The 14181-nt window shown below is 40.3% G+C and overlaps 1 protein-coding gene across 3 annotated transcripts in view; it reads right to left on the bottom strand.

Moving 5' to 3' along the window:
• CAMK1D (calcium/calmodulin dependent protein kinase ID) overlaps window positions 1-14181 on the bottom strand; it is a 417212-nt gene that overhangs the window by 92273 nt on the left and 310758 nt on the right. The window lies entirely within an intron of this gene.

Below are 14181 nucleotides of genomic sequence, written 5' to 3'. Positions count from 1 at the left end.
AATAACAAGAAATATCCCGTTTTTAAGGTAGTTTACTCCATCAACCAAGATACCTCCACAACAGTTGGCAATTTATCTGACACTTCAGTATATTAATTTATTATTGCCTCGTACGTATATTTACAAATTTTACACTTAAGTATGAGGTAATTGTGAAATCATTTGTTTACCTCTTGATAAGCAATCTGGAAAGACATCAGAACACAGGAAGCATGATTTGCTCACTATATATTCCACTTTTTCATACTTAAGAAACTTTTTAAACAAGGAAAATTGAACATAAATTTCACAGTGTAGCTTCTAATTTCTTAAAAGGAAGCAAAGTTGACAGAGAGGTCAAAATTAGCATTTGAATGTCAACACTGAGTCACTATCAGTTGACTTTGACAAAGTTATTTAATGTCATATTCTATTTTTTAAAGATGAACCTATCCGAATTATACATTCTATTTAAAATTAATTTCCTCTCTACAACTGATAGCATATTTTACAATTTTAAACCCTCTCTAGTTTCAAAGATGGTGAGATGAAGTTCCAAGTAAGTACTCTTTAAAGCTGTGTGTTATTTAAGAAAATGCCTTTAAAAAAAAAGAAAATGCCTTGTATTCAAGGGTCAGTATATTTTCGTTTCTGCAGCATTGTTAAGTCTTTACACAACTGCTCAAAGCATTTATACGTTCATATATTTTTGATAGACTTTTTTGAACAAAAAGACATAGCCAAAGCTAGGATACACTGCAATACTCAATGTTGGTGTAGCACTATAATTTAGGAGGTAATAATCAAATCATGAAATTTAGCTACTGTGAACAAGACCCTCTGGGCTCAGGCATTTTAAGTACCTTTTTTTTTTTTAACCAAACAATTTCTTTTTGTTTTTCGTTGCTCAGTAATGCACCATTATTTTTCTTCTCTTTACCTTTTGAATCCCTTCACCCATTTCTCCCACCCCTCATGCCCCACCCCTGGCAACCACCAGCCTATGAGCTAGATCCACATATACCTGGGTTGAGGTTACATTTATTCTCTCTTTAAAATGACTACTTCATGTCCTTTTGTTTAGGAAGAAAACACCCTACTTTTTAAAAATTCACTTTAAGTATAGTTGATTTACAATGTGTTAATTTCTGCTGTACAGCTAAGTAGTTCAGTTATACATATATATACATTCTTTTTCATATTCTTTTCTATTATGGCTTAGCACAGGATATTGACTATAGCTCCCTGTGCTATACAGTAGGACCTTGTTGTGAAAACACCCTAGTTTTGAGCTGAGATGTACAGGAGCTTTGAGATCCCATCACACAGGAACATACTAATGCCTTCCATTGGTGAGGATTTCCACAGTCCTGACCGCAAAGTGCTCTCACATGCATTTCTCACTCAGCCCGCGGCAACCTGGTGGGGAGCCAGGACAGGCATCTGCAAGCTGATCTCACGGACAGAGGACTGTGGGTCCGAGGGGCCGCCCCCCAACCACGTGGCTCAAAAGAAACACGGCAGGGACACTTTTCTACTGCAAACTGCTGGACAAATGTGCTTACTTATTACTCAACAAATTTAAATCTTTAAGAAAGTTGTGATAGGGGGAAACATGCCTTTAATACTTCCACAATTACATCAAGCAACTCGGGTGGCAGAAGCTGGGACACAGATGGAGCATATTAGTCACCTCTTAGACCCGAGGGAAGGTCCTGAGGAGTAAGACTGGGCAGGGCTTTGTTCCTTTTAAGGCAGAAGGAACATCTCCTAAAATCCCAGGTACCGAGCTCTTCAAAGTACTAACAGTTCCCCAAACAGCCTTTAAATATGCAAGAACTTCTCAGCGTCTGTGACCGTGTACTCAGCTGCCTTCTTTAAAGCGGACTGACAAAGTTCTGTTTTTGTCCAGCAACCACACTCCATTCTTATACCCAAAGATGCGGAGGTATAGCTGTAATACAGCTCAAGCAGAGGAAAACCCTGAGGAAGCGATGTGACTACTACAGAACCCTCTCAGAGACTCGAAAAACCCCAGAACACAAACACCAAACCATAGGGTCGCTTCTCTGTATATATGGATGTCATTTTCCTTATACTTTTAAAGTAAAAGATGACCGAGGATAAAAAGGTACAAACCCAGAAATCCATTTTAAAACCTTGCTTGTGTGCATTGAGACTACCTCAAGGACACACACATGGTAATATATGGTGTATTTTAGTAGAAAAAATTACTTTCAGTTTACGGAGCAGTTGTGCTGCCCACAGAGCTCTTGCTTCTTAAATATACAGGCTGATAAAGGATGAGCTTAAACTGTACCAAAAGACACAGGTCCCCCTGTGCTATACAGTAAGTTCCCTACGCTCGAACCTTCGAGTTGCAAACTTTCAAAGATGCGAACGTTTTCGTATGTCCAATCGTGTAAGTTGGTTCACGTGTCTGGCATACGCTGTCATGTGCGTGCATCCTGTACAAGTGCTTGTGCTTCTGTGTACTTTACTGTATAGTGCTGTATGGAGTACAGCAGTACAGTACCTTTAGTTCAAGCCCAGGACATCTGGGAGCAAGCATAAAAGCAACAGTGATGTAGCTGGTACTACTGTACTTTTCAAGGTACTGTTGGGTAAGATCAAAAATGTTTTATTTTTTGTGTTTATTCTTTATGTATTATTTGTGTGAAAAGTATTATAAACCTATTACAGTACAGTACCATATAGCCAATTGTGTTAGTTGGGTACCTAGGCTAACTTTGTTGGACTTACGAACAAACTGGACTTACAAAGTGCTCTGGGAACTTGTTTGTATGTAGGGGACTTGCTGTACTGCAATCAGAGCATGCTCTTATGTAACTGATACCTCTGCTGGTATTTTTAATCATTTGTTTCCTTATGTAGATAACCTTCCCCTTCTTTCTGAGGTACCCCGAAACTGATGCCTTTAATTAGTTCTGGGCCTGTCATTGACCAGCTGTGTGAGGTTAGGGAAGCTACTTAACCTCTCTGAGCTATAGGTGCCCCACCCTTTCCTTTTTAGAGCTAAAATTCTACAATTGTCCTGCTTAGACTGTTCAAACACCTAATAATTCTCTTTTCTTCCGAACTGTAGGCCATCTCTTTCCAAATAATCATAAACTCTAAATGAGTTAAGTGTGACTCAGTGAGATGGCTTAATTAAGAAGATGTGAGGGCACACACACGTGTAAACCCACAAGATGATGCCCTGGAAGCTTCAGCTTAAGTACATGCCTGTACTTAAGCTTTTTCTCCCACCACAGACCCTACAACACTCTCCTTTCTACCTTTTCCCCATCCACAGTCTACTCAAGTTCCAGCCCACCCAGTTTTTCACCTGTCTCAAGAGCCCCTATTATATGGCCATTAGAGAAATGCTATTAAACTTCCAATATTCTGTTACTATTAAATAATATTTATTGACTGTTTACTCTGTTTTCTAATTTTTCACTCTTGTTTCAAGTGGTCCCTGACAGACTGCATTCATTCCCATGATTACATTTCTTGTTTCTGCCATAATATTGGAAACTCAGTAAGGACAAGTATTTTTAACTTCCAGCTTTGTCAATTTTAAATAAAACCCTTAGCGTGCACCTGGTCCAAATCCCTTGGCAGGCAGCGGGGGAGGAAACCACCATCTGTCAAATAGAATGGTTACTGTCTTAGTTCGCTAGCACTGCAACAAGACACTGTAGCCCGGGTGCCTTAAACAACAAACATTGATCACAGTTTTGGACGTCCAAGATCATGGTGCTGCCAGATCTGATGCCTGGTGAGCGGCTGTTTCTTGGTTTTCAGGAAGCAGTCTTCTCACCGTGTCCGCATAAGGTGGAGAACAGAGAGAAAGGAAGCGAGCTCTCACCTGTCTCTTCTTATAGATTAAGAAGCACCAGTTCGCCCGTGGAGCTCCACCCTCATGACCTAATTACCTCCCCAAAGATCCTACGACCTAATGCCATCACATTAGGAGTCAGGATTCCAACGTGAGTCTGGGGGGACACAAACGTTCGGCCCGTAACTACTAAAACGTGCCAGGCCCTTGGCTATTCCTCACAACGCTTCTAGGAAGGGCCATTTTCTCCACCTCCAGATGAGGGTAACGAAGAACACATTTCTGTTACTTCCAGGAGATGACTTTACAATCTGTGCTAATTTCAAACCTCTTTGGGATTACATTAAAATGCAACCCAGATGTCAGCGGCTCCTGCTACCTTCCATTTCCTGTGTCCCCTGATCAGGCTTTGTCATAGCCCATTGCCAGCCTGGACATGGAACTCAGCCCATCTTTGAATTTACCCAAGAGTCCAGCCACAGAAAAGCATCAGTGAGCAATGAGAATCACCTGAGGTTTTGAAGGACCCACAGAGGAGGGAGTTCACCTCTCGATCTGCTCAGACAACAATAAAGAAGTAACTCCTCACAAAACAGCTATGTTGCCACGCTGAAGTTCTCCCCCATCCCACCCGTCAGCAGAGGTCCTAGTCTTTCACCAGTTCCTCCTACTCACAGGCTTCTGGCCTCCAGGCTCCTCTCTCCTGCATTTCTCCCATTTCTCACTCCCTCTGCTGTACAGAGCAATTCACTCTGCTCTGCAACTGCTTCTCCAACAACTTCTTAATGCGCCTCTGAGATCAGTAAACCCGGGGTCTCTCCAGGTACACAACCCGTTGCACTTCAAGACCAGCAACAGGTTTAATTAACTCCTATAAAAACTTCTGGGGCTTCCCTGGTGGTGCAGTGGTTGGGAGTCCGCCTGCCGACGCAGGGGACGCGGGTTCGTGCCCCAGTCCGGGAAGGTCCCACACGCCGCGGAGCGGCTGGGCCCGTGAGCCATGGCCGCTGAGACTGCGCGTCCGGAGCCTGTGCTCCGCAACAGGAGAGGCCACAACAGTGAGAGGCCCACATACAGCAAAACAAACAAACAAACAAACAAAAATAACAAAAAAAAAACCTTCTGTTACAGAATGTTAAGTCTACACTGGTACTTCTGACGTGCAGAGTTGAGTACTGTATCTATAACAATACAAGTGTTTGTCTGCGGGAAGGAAGTCTTGGGTTCACCCACACCTACCATCTCCCACCATCATTTCCGATCAGATCTTCATAACACTCATCACTATCTACATGGACCTTGAACATTTATGTGTTGACTTGATTTCTGGGTTTCCCTCTACTAGAGAAGAAGCTCTGTGAGTGCAGGGTCCTGTCTACTTTGTTCACTGCTGTATTCCTGATGCCTAGAAAGGGACTGTCACCTAGTAGATGCTCAGGAGATATTTTTCGATGAATGAATGAACAAATATATGAATGATTAGTGGCTAGAGAAGGCAACATTCAATTCTGAGCTCTGAGCCGTCAACACCATGGAGCCCAGATTTTGACCTGCGACCAACAGTGCAATATTGAGTGATAAATGATCTTCCCTAACACTCCTCTTCTGATGAATTGCATTCTTCCCCGTATAGAGTTCTAGAAGGTATTTTCATAACCTGGATGTGGAGGGAGACAGAAGCAGAGAGACTTCTCACTCGCAGTGAGGATGAGAAAAGGTACTGTCTGAAAATGTATTGTGATTGGTCTCAAATTACTTATTGAGCGACTGAAATGTGCCAGAAGCCGGGGTAGGCAGTGAGGCTACATGCGTTGCAACGTGGTCTCTGTCCCCTGTGCATATGTGCATACTTCTCCAGACTTTTCCCTTGACTCTGAAGATCCCGGTGTGCCAGGCAAATTCACCCTCCTCCCAGGCTCTGCTCACCTGCACCTCCCCTGGCGACACCAGCTCCTCCATCATGGACACTTCCCAAGCGTACTGGGGATGGCCCAATGTCTGTTACTCACGTGATGTCATTTAACCAACCTGTAATTATTTGTGTACATACATCTATACCTCAGCCAAACATAGCGAGCCCCATGAGTCAAGGCCTATGTTATATGATCTCACAGAGTCTCACCAAAGATCTCTGTTGAATGAATTAATAAATTCCAGAAGATAGGTGTGCTGCTGTTGGCTTCAGAGAACTACTCACAAGCATGGTTTGGAGTACATCTTTGGGCTGCAATTGATTCTAAGGCTGAAAATACTGAAGGATGATTGCACACACAATAGACTCCTCAGCGTAACCTGTCAAGAACCACCACCTTTCCACAGACTTGAAAAGTCTTAGATAGAAATCCTTATTGATTCTTCAGGGCCATTCAAGAGAAAAAACATTTTTCTCCATTGCAGCATTTCATTCTCAGAAATGAAGGCTTCTCAAAAAAAAAAGGCTTGAAAGTCTCCCATTTCCATGTCAAATCCCTGTTAAGACAATCAGGGCTTTGTGCCAGCCAGTGGTTTGGGACAATGGATCTGTGTTTAGTGGAGATTAGAGAATTTGTCAGCAGTCACCTTATCTAAGGCATCACCTTTGGGTCTCATTGCCATTAAGTAATGGCTGCATCGAAAGATTAGTAAGAATGCCTTGAAATGACTGGTTAGAGGCAGCAGGTCACAGACTTGCCATGTTTCTCATCACTCATCCCGTCTCTCCATGTTCAACAACAGGCATCCATTCTTCTGTGTTATTAATGGGACCATGTCTTGAGATTTGTCTCAATCATCTTCTTCTAGGTATAAGTGAAGACAAAACCAGTAGGGGCATTCTCTAGGTGATGGTCCAGTGCCCTTCCTCTTCTCTCATTGAAACCCCAAGAGTTATTTTTTGCTAGGAATTCTGGAGATGGACCAAGTTGGGTTTCTTACACCCTAATTGAAGTCATAAGTCTCAAGTCACATACAATCACGCACGGTTCAGATTGCAAATGGTTTGCTGTAGCATCGCTCTGTTGTTCATCTTCAAAAGCATTTCTCCTTAGAGGTGACAACAACTGATATTAGAAGCGTGTTCTGGAAGGTCTTGCTACTCAAAGAGGAACCGCTGGAAGAGCAGCATCAGTATCACCCGGGAGTTCAATGAAATGCAAGTTCATGCCCCCTTTTCCCACCCAGGTTTACTGAATCAGAATCAGAATGAAGGTGGGGCCGAGAAATCTTTGTTTTAACAAAACCTCCAGGTGATTCCAATGTGCACTAAAATTTGAGATGTGCTTTAAAGCACTCCCATGCAGATTTCTCAGCCATACTTCCCAGAAGACTGGAATCAAAAGACTGGAACAGGTAATTATTTTCAGGTTCCTGTAAGCGCTAACAGAGTGTTATACACAGGTTTTGCCCTAGGATAACTGCAAGAGAGACTTGCTAAATAAAACCCGTTCACTGAAGAAGGAGGAGTAAGATTGACAGAGGAGGCAGAGGGTCAGTGCTAGTGGTTAGTTCTTTTTATGTTCCTAGTGTTTTCTGGCGAGTGGTTTTGGGTAATGTCAATACAAAGTAGTTCTAAACGTAAAAAGGAAAGAGGATTATGGATGAGTCCTCTTGCTCAATTCAGCCTGCTTACTCCTCCCTGCCTCACATCAGGTGATCACAGAAACATTAGGTGAACTTCTCCTCACGGATTTCTTCATTACTACGATCCGCACTGTGAGACCCTGCGTGGTGCGTCTATGAAAAGAGTGAAACTCTCAACAGTTCTCAGGGTGAATCTTCAACGAGAAACTCTGGAGGAGATATTACAACTGATGGAACTGATGCCACAGAAGTAAAAAGGACCATAAGAGACCACTATGAACAATTATACACCAACAAATTACAACAAACTAGTGAATAAAACAGAAAAAAGCAGACTCACAGATACAGAGAACAAACTAGTGGTTACCAGTGGGGAGAGGGAAGGGGGCAGGGGCAATACAGGAGTAGGGCACCAAAAAAAGGGTTATTATGGGATTATATGAAACCATGTGTCTAAAACTTTTGAAAATTGTAAAGCACTATAGAATTAAAAAAAATCTTTCATTCAATTAAAAAAAAGTTAAAAAACACAACACCATGACAAAAAAGAAAACCCGTTGTGTTTCTATACACTAATAATGAACCATCCAAAAAGGAAGTTAAGAAAACAATCCCATTTACAGTTGCATCAAAAAGAATAAAATACTTAGGAATAAACTTAACTAAGAAGGTGAAAGACTTGTATGCTAAAAACTACAAACTAGTGATGAAAGAAGTTAAAGAAAACACAATAGAAATACATCCTTCCAATCTTCATAGATTGGAAGACTTAATATTGTTAAAATGTCCATACTTCCCAATGTCATCTACAGATTCAATGCAACTGCCATCAAAATCTCAATGGCACTTTTTTATAGGAAGAGAGAAAGCAAGCCTAAAATTCATACACCCACAACAGACCCTAAATAGCAAAAGCAATCGTGAGAAAGAAGAACATAGCTAGAGGCGTCACATTTCCTGATTTCAAAATATATTACAAAGCTACAGTAATCAAAACAGCATGGTACTGGCATAAAGCTAGACATGTAGATCAGTGGAAAGAATCAAGAACTCAAAAATAAACCCACATATATATGGCAAGTGATCTTCCACAAGGGTACCAAGAATACACAATGGGGAAAGGATAGTTTCTTTAACAAATGGATTGGAAAACTAGATATCCACATGCAAAAGAATGAAATTAGACAACTTATTTTACATCTTACACAAAAATCAACTGAAAATGAATTAAAGACTTACACTTAAGACTTGAAACTTAAAACTCCTAGAAGAAAACATAGGAGGAAACTCCTTGACAATGGTCTTGGCTATGATTTCCTGGATATAACACCAAAAGCACAGGCAACAAAAGCAAAAATAGGTAAGTGGGACTACATCAAACTCAAAAGTTTCTGCACAGCAAAGGAAACAAGCAACAGAATGAAAAGGCAACATACGGAATGGGAGAAAATATTTGCAAACCATTTACTGGATAAGGGGTTATTATCCAAAATATATAAGGAATCCCTACAACTCAATAGGAAAAACACCAAATAACCAGATTTTTAAAATGGGCCAATGACTGGAACAGACATTTCTTCAAAGAGGACATACAAATGGCCAACAGGTATATGAAAAGGTGCTCAACATCACTAATCCTCAGGGAAATGCAAATCAAAATCACAATAAGATATCACCTCATACCTGTTAGAATGGCTGTTATCAAAAAGCTAGAACTTACTCAGCTGAAGATCTGCTGTACAACGTTGTGCCTATAGTTAATGATACTCTACCGTGCACTTAAAAATTTAAGAGAGTAAATCACATGTTACCACAATGAAAAAAAAAATCCCATTATCCCTTTCCCTTGCCTCGTTTTGATTAAAGAATCTATCCCATCGGGTTTTGGAGTTCTTGGCAGATGTGAAACTGCCCAACTGTGAGGATTCTGGGAAGCAAGTAGGCAAGGTCAGCAGAGAATACTGATGTCAGATGAGCAACACAACTTCCGCATTCCACTTTGCGTGTGAACTGCAACATCTTCGGAAGGCTTAGGGCCAGTTATGAGAGCCTTAAGGCACCACACATTCAGAAGGGAAAAGGGAGAAAGAGAAACAAGCTATGAGGCATTTCAACTTTGAATGAAAAAAAAAATCAAAAAGAAAAGTCAATGAAGAAGATAAGTCACGATGCATGTGGTAAAACCATCTTGAGGATCTTGTATAATCATCCCCTGACAGCTCTACACACAGCATTTCAGCTTGAAACTATGAACACCTGCTCATATTGTGACTTTGGGGCATTATTCAAAATTTACGTAAGTCGTTTTTTCAGGGCAAGTCAATTTATTTACCCAAGTGGAGATTTAAAAACCTGAGGGAGCCATCTGGTGGCTTGTGTGCCGACTCATTAAAATCCATCTCCTGGGCACAAGATTGCTGCCCTGTGGGTATTGTCATTGGAGCAAATGGCACAAGACAAACAAGAGCTGACAAAAAGCATTCTTATGCTGTATAAAAGCCAAATAGTGTAATTTAGACACAAACGAACTAAATTAAGGGTGGGTATGCTTAAGAGTAATTCTTATATTATTTTCTCTACCTGCTCTGAAAAAGAAACCAAATAATGGCTATGAAAAATAAAAAGCTGTGTTTTGAACTTTATTTCAAGATTGTATTTTCACACAGAGTAAGGAGACAATTAATTCAATAATTAAAAAACTAGAAATCAAACCAAAAAACAAATCAATGGCTTGCTGAAATGATGCACAGGTTTAATTAGCTTTACAGCTTGTTCTGACTTTGTAAGAGAAGCAGTAGTATAAGATGGGAAGATACAGGTCCTGATCAGAAAAATTAAAAATTCAAGCCCTGAGCATCGTTAATAAAAATAATTTAGTATTTAATACACCCTTTCTTTCACATCTAGAATGTTATGGTTTCAGTGCAGTGTCTACCTCTTCAAATACTGGAAAATTCTTTCTCTGCAATACATTTTCTTTCATGTTGAAAAAAGCGTACATATTATGCTCATTAGGAAGGAGAACACATGACTTCCAAATTTCAGATAATTGCCTTGACTAAGAGGTGGTTCTTCCATAACAATATACTTTATAAACTTTTCTTCTAAACCTTCCGTTACTTCAACTTGCCCAGCACCAAATAAGTTACTGGAAATGATTTTTTTTTTTTTTTTTTTGCATGAGGAAAACCCAGTTCCTTACACAAAAGACAAATTACAGTGATTTCACTGGCAACTGTGAAGAAGAAGCAGTTAAGAGTTTCTCATTATTGTTCATTGTTAAAGTATAAACTGGCTGTAGAAATATACCAGAAAGTTGGCATAAATGTTGAAAATCAAAATGTAATTTTTCAAATTACTTATAAAACCAATACAAAGGCTATTTAAAAAAGATATCTCCTAACCTATAATTTAAACCAAATATATTAAAAGACTATGAAATATACATTGTCACTGGACTGTTTCTAAATTAATAGCATTCTTTTTTTCCCTTGCTTAACATCTTTGTTTATTATTGTGGTTGTCTTGGATAAATTGAACACTTTCTGAGGTTCATAACTAGATATGTAAATTATATGCTTGCTAATTTAAAATACTTTAATTACATTAAATGTATGTTCCACATTTTATTGAACTGTTTTCTTTAAATCAGTTTTAACTCCAATTGTTATTGCCATATGTCTTTATTTTCTATGGATATTAAATTGTATCCTGTTTTTATTTTTAATTCATCTTCACCTTTGTGTTGTATTCAACATGAAACAGTTCAGTTTTTAAAACCCAAATGATTCCTTCACATTTAAATCAGAAATTCATTATTTTAAATGTAATGAAACACAGCCATTTTTGCTATCACACTTGCTTTGAAAATATGAACTTGTTCCAACATGACTGATATATCACAAAATTTCCCATTTGCATATACGCAATTTTGCCTGTGAGAAACACTCAGTCAGTTCTAAATCAGGGCAATTTTGCCCCCCAGAGGCCGTATGGCAATGTCCAAAGACGCTTCTGCCATGACTTGGGCGGGGGTTGCTACCGGCATCTAGCGCGTAGAGGTTAAGGATACTGATGATTATCCTACAATGAGCAAGACAGCTCTCCCACCACAACACAGAATTATCCAGTACCAAATGTCAGTAGTGAAAAGCGTGAGGAACACTGCGCTCAGTGAACGAAGAACTGAGCCGGGTAGGGATATGCAAAATGCACACAGGCACACCCTTCAAGCATCTACCAGCTACCCTGGATTTCCCTGTGTGATGAGTCCTTGTCATCCATGTCACGGTTACAGCTTTCCATCTGATTACAGATCATCCTTCTACCACCTCTCAGTAACTCACAAGCTCCAACCCTTCTTACACCCACTTCCACAAGCACATTTCAGGTCGCTTTTAGGGTAACTATTCTTAACCATTTAACTGTGCTGTCTCTAGCAGGTTCCCACCTTTTCTGTATGACATATCACTGATGAACTTCTGGAGTGCCTCATGCATCACGCCACTTCTCCCATAAGCTCTGTGGTTTTTATTGTGTGATTTTTGCCTCGCATGGGGAGTCTTAGAAATACATATGATAGTATTATAGCAGAATGGAATGCATGTTTTTATTTCTGTGTTAAATACAGTTATTCTCCTCTCCACTCTGATTAAATACCTTAATTGTAAAATGTTTTCAAAACATGCTCCCCTGGTCTAAAGAGATTTTAAAATGACTTCAAAACGATGATTTGTAAGCATATGTAAGGGCGCGAGAGAGGGGGTGTTCCCCTCGTTCTACCACTACTTAGAACTTGAAAATAGATGCCTAGCACGTTGCCTGATACCTAGCAGGCATTCACTATTTATTGAATTTACTAAAATAAGCAAAATGCCTTCCGCTCTCCCTCCCCCACAAGATCTAACTATAATCTGACAGAGGGTATAAACAACCCTAACATTCCTACATTTAACTTTTAAAAATACATTATACTCTCAATATAACATACGGTGACATGGCCTTTTGCATGCGAAAGATAGATGCTCACACAATTAATTTCAGCTTTGCATTGCGGCCATGACTTCTAGCCAAAGTCAAGTTTGAGTTGAATCACTATGTTTGTCTACTATAGAACGGTGTTTCGTTGTTGGAGTAGCTTTGGCACTTTCCTATTATTATTCACAAAAATAGATGTTAAATGATAAAATGCACCTGAAGCAACTAGTGATAAAAATGAAGATCTCACAACAGTAACACAGGTGAGATGAGACGAAGATGGTACCCGTTAAATGGAGCCAAAGTGGCCAACCGGCTGCTTATTGAACTCTAGCTTGTCCACTGTTTGGGTTTAGTTATGAAAGGAAACAACAAAAGTCAAAGAACTATATGGAACGCTAGTAATATAGCATCAGAAACTGTGACTAAAAGATTAGGTGTAATGAGGGATTTTGTATATTTTTATATACCTGTTTATATAAATATTAATGTATTTTTAAATCTCCCTGGAATAGAAATATGTGCGTGTATGGATCAAGTTTTGCAAATAAGTACCATGTTTTGGGGAATCCAGTATGTAAGAAGATAGAGGTTTGTTTGTATTAATACTCTAAAGAAGAAACACACCTGTGAGGGTGAGTGTGGAGTCAATCAGCACGGGACGTGTAAAGAAGAGCGCACAGTGCCTCCCAGCACTGTCAGGGGGGCACAGAGTCTTGGCCCACTGACCATGACCATGGACTGAGGCAGGTATGTACCTGCAATGGAGGTGAAGAGTTCAGACTACCCATCACAGCTTGATGGTAGCAACCATTAAAATAAGCCCATTCCCGCCTCTTGCTCTGATTCCAAGCAATCTCCTGATTAGAGTCTGCCTTTTCAGGTATTTTTGACTAAAGGGAAAGACTAGGAAGCTTAGCAAACATAAGCTCACTGGATAATTACACATTTCTTTATAAATTAATAAAATTGGCTTTCTCCCTGTTGATTAATGGGATTATGTTCTGACCAAAAGACCTACTCTCACTGTGCTGAGAAATCAGGGGAGGTCTAGATGTTGGATTGCAAGGCACTGATTCATCCAGGTAAATGCCACTCCTTGAGGGTCACCTATGTGTGTGGCTGACCTTCCCCGGATCTTCCCCAAGCCTAATGAGCATCTGCACCAGCATGAAGGTCAAGCACGGGGGTGGTCCAACCATCCTCTCTTCCATTCTCTCTACTCTGATTCCTACAAACGTTGATCAAAGTCTCCATTCCTTCCCTGGTTGTTGTTTTTTTTTTAAACCAACAAGATGCGTGTGTATCCGCTGTACCAACACAGAACATCCAGGCCTTAAATGTCATTGCTGTGAAAAGCCAGTTAGCAATGAGCACCCCTGGAATTCTTGAGAACAAAGTTAACCTAATGCTACACTTCAACCAACCTCTGGGTAAAAGACAATTAATTCATGGAAACCCCAAAGCCAAAACAAGACCCACAATAAACCTAAGGTGTATTCCACAAGTCTCCTACCATTTGATTTCCTAAAGGAGGCACCCACTTAACGGAAGCCCTAAGGAGAGCTGAGATAGGTTCAGTGCCTCCAGGAGTTTCAAAAGGATCTTTTCCGTACAGAAATGTATTTTGTCATGTGATTACGCTTTGCTCTTTCCACAGAGAGTGATCTCTGAAGCTCTTCAAAATGTCAGCTTGACAATGTAGCCTGCTGCTGCTAAGCTCCGTGCCCTTCCTCTCTCTGCTTTGGTTTTCTCATCAGTAAAGGGTGTGTGTGTGTGTGTGTGTGTGTGTGTGTGGTGTGTGCTCACATGCACGTGCATTG

This window comes from Delphinus delphis, chromosome 2 (genome assembly GCF_949987515.2).
Source record: "Delphinus delphis chromosome 2, mDelDel1.2, whole genome shotgun sequence".
Taxonomy (NCBI): domain Eukaryota; kingdom Metazoa; phylum Chordata; class Mammalia; order Artiodactyla; family Delphinidae; genus Delphinus; species Delphinus delphis.
Note: the sequence above shows the minus strand (reverse complement) of the source record. Positions and strands in the feature narration are given on the sequence as shown.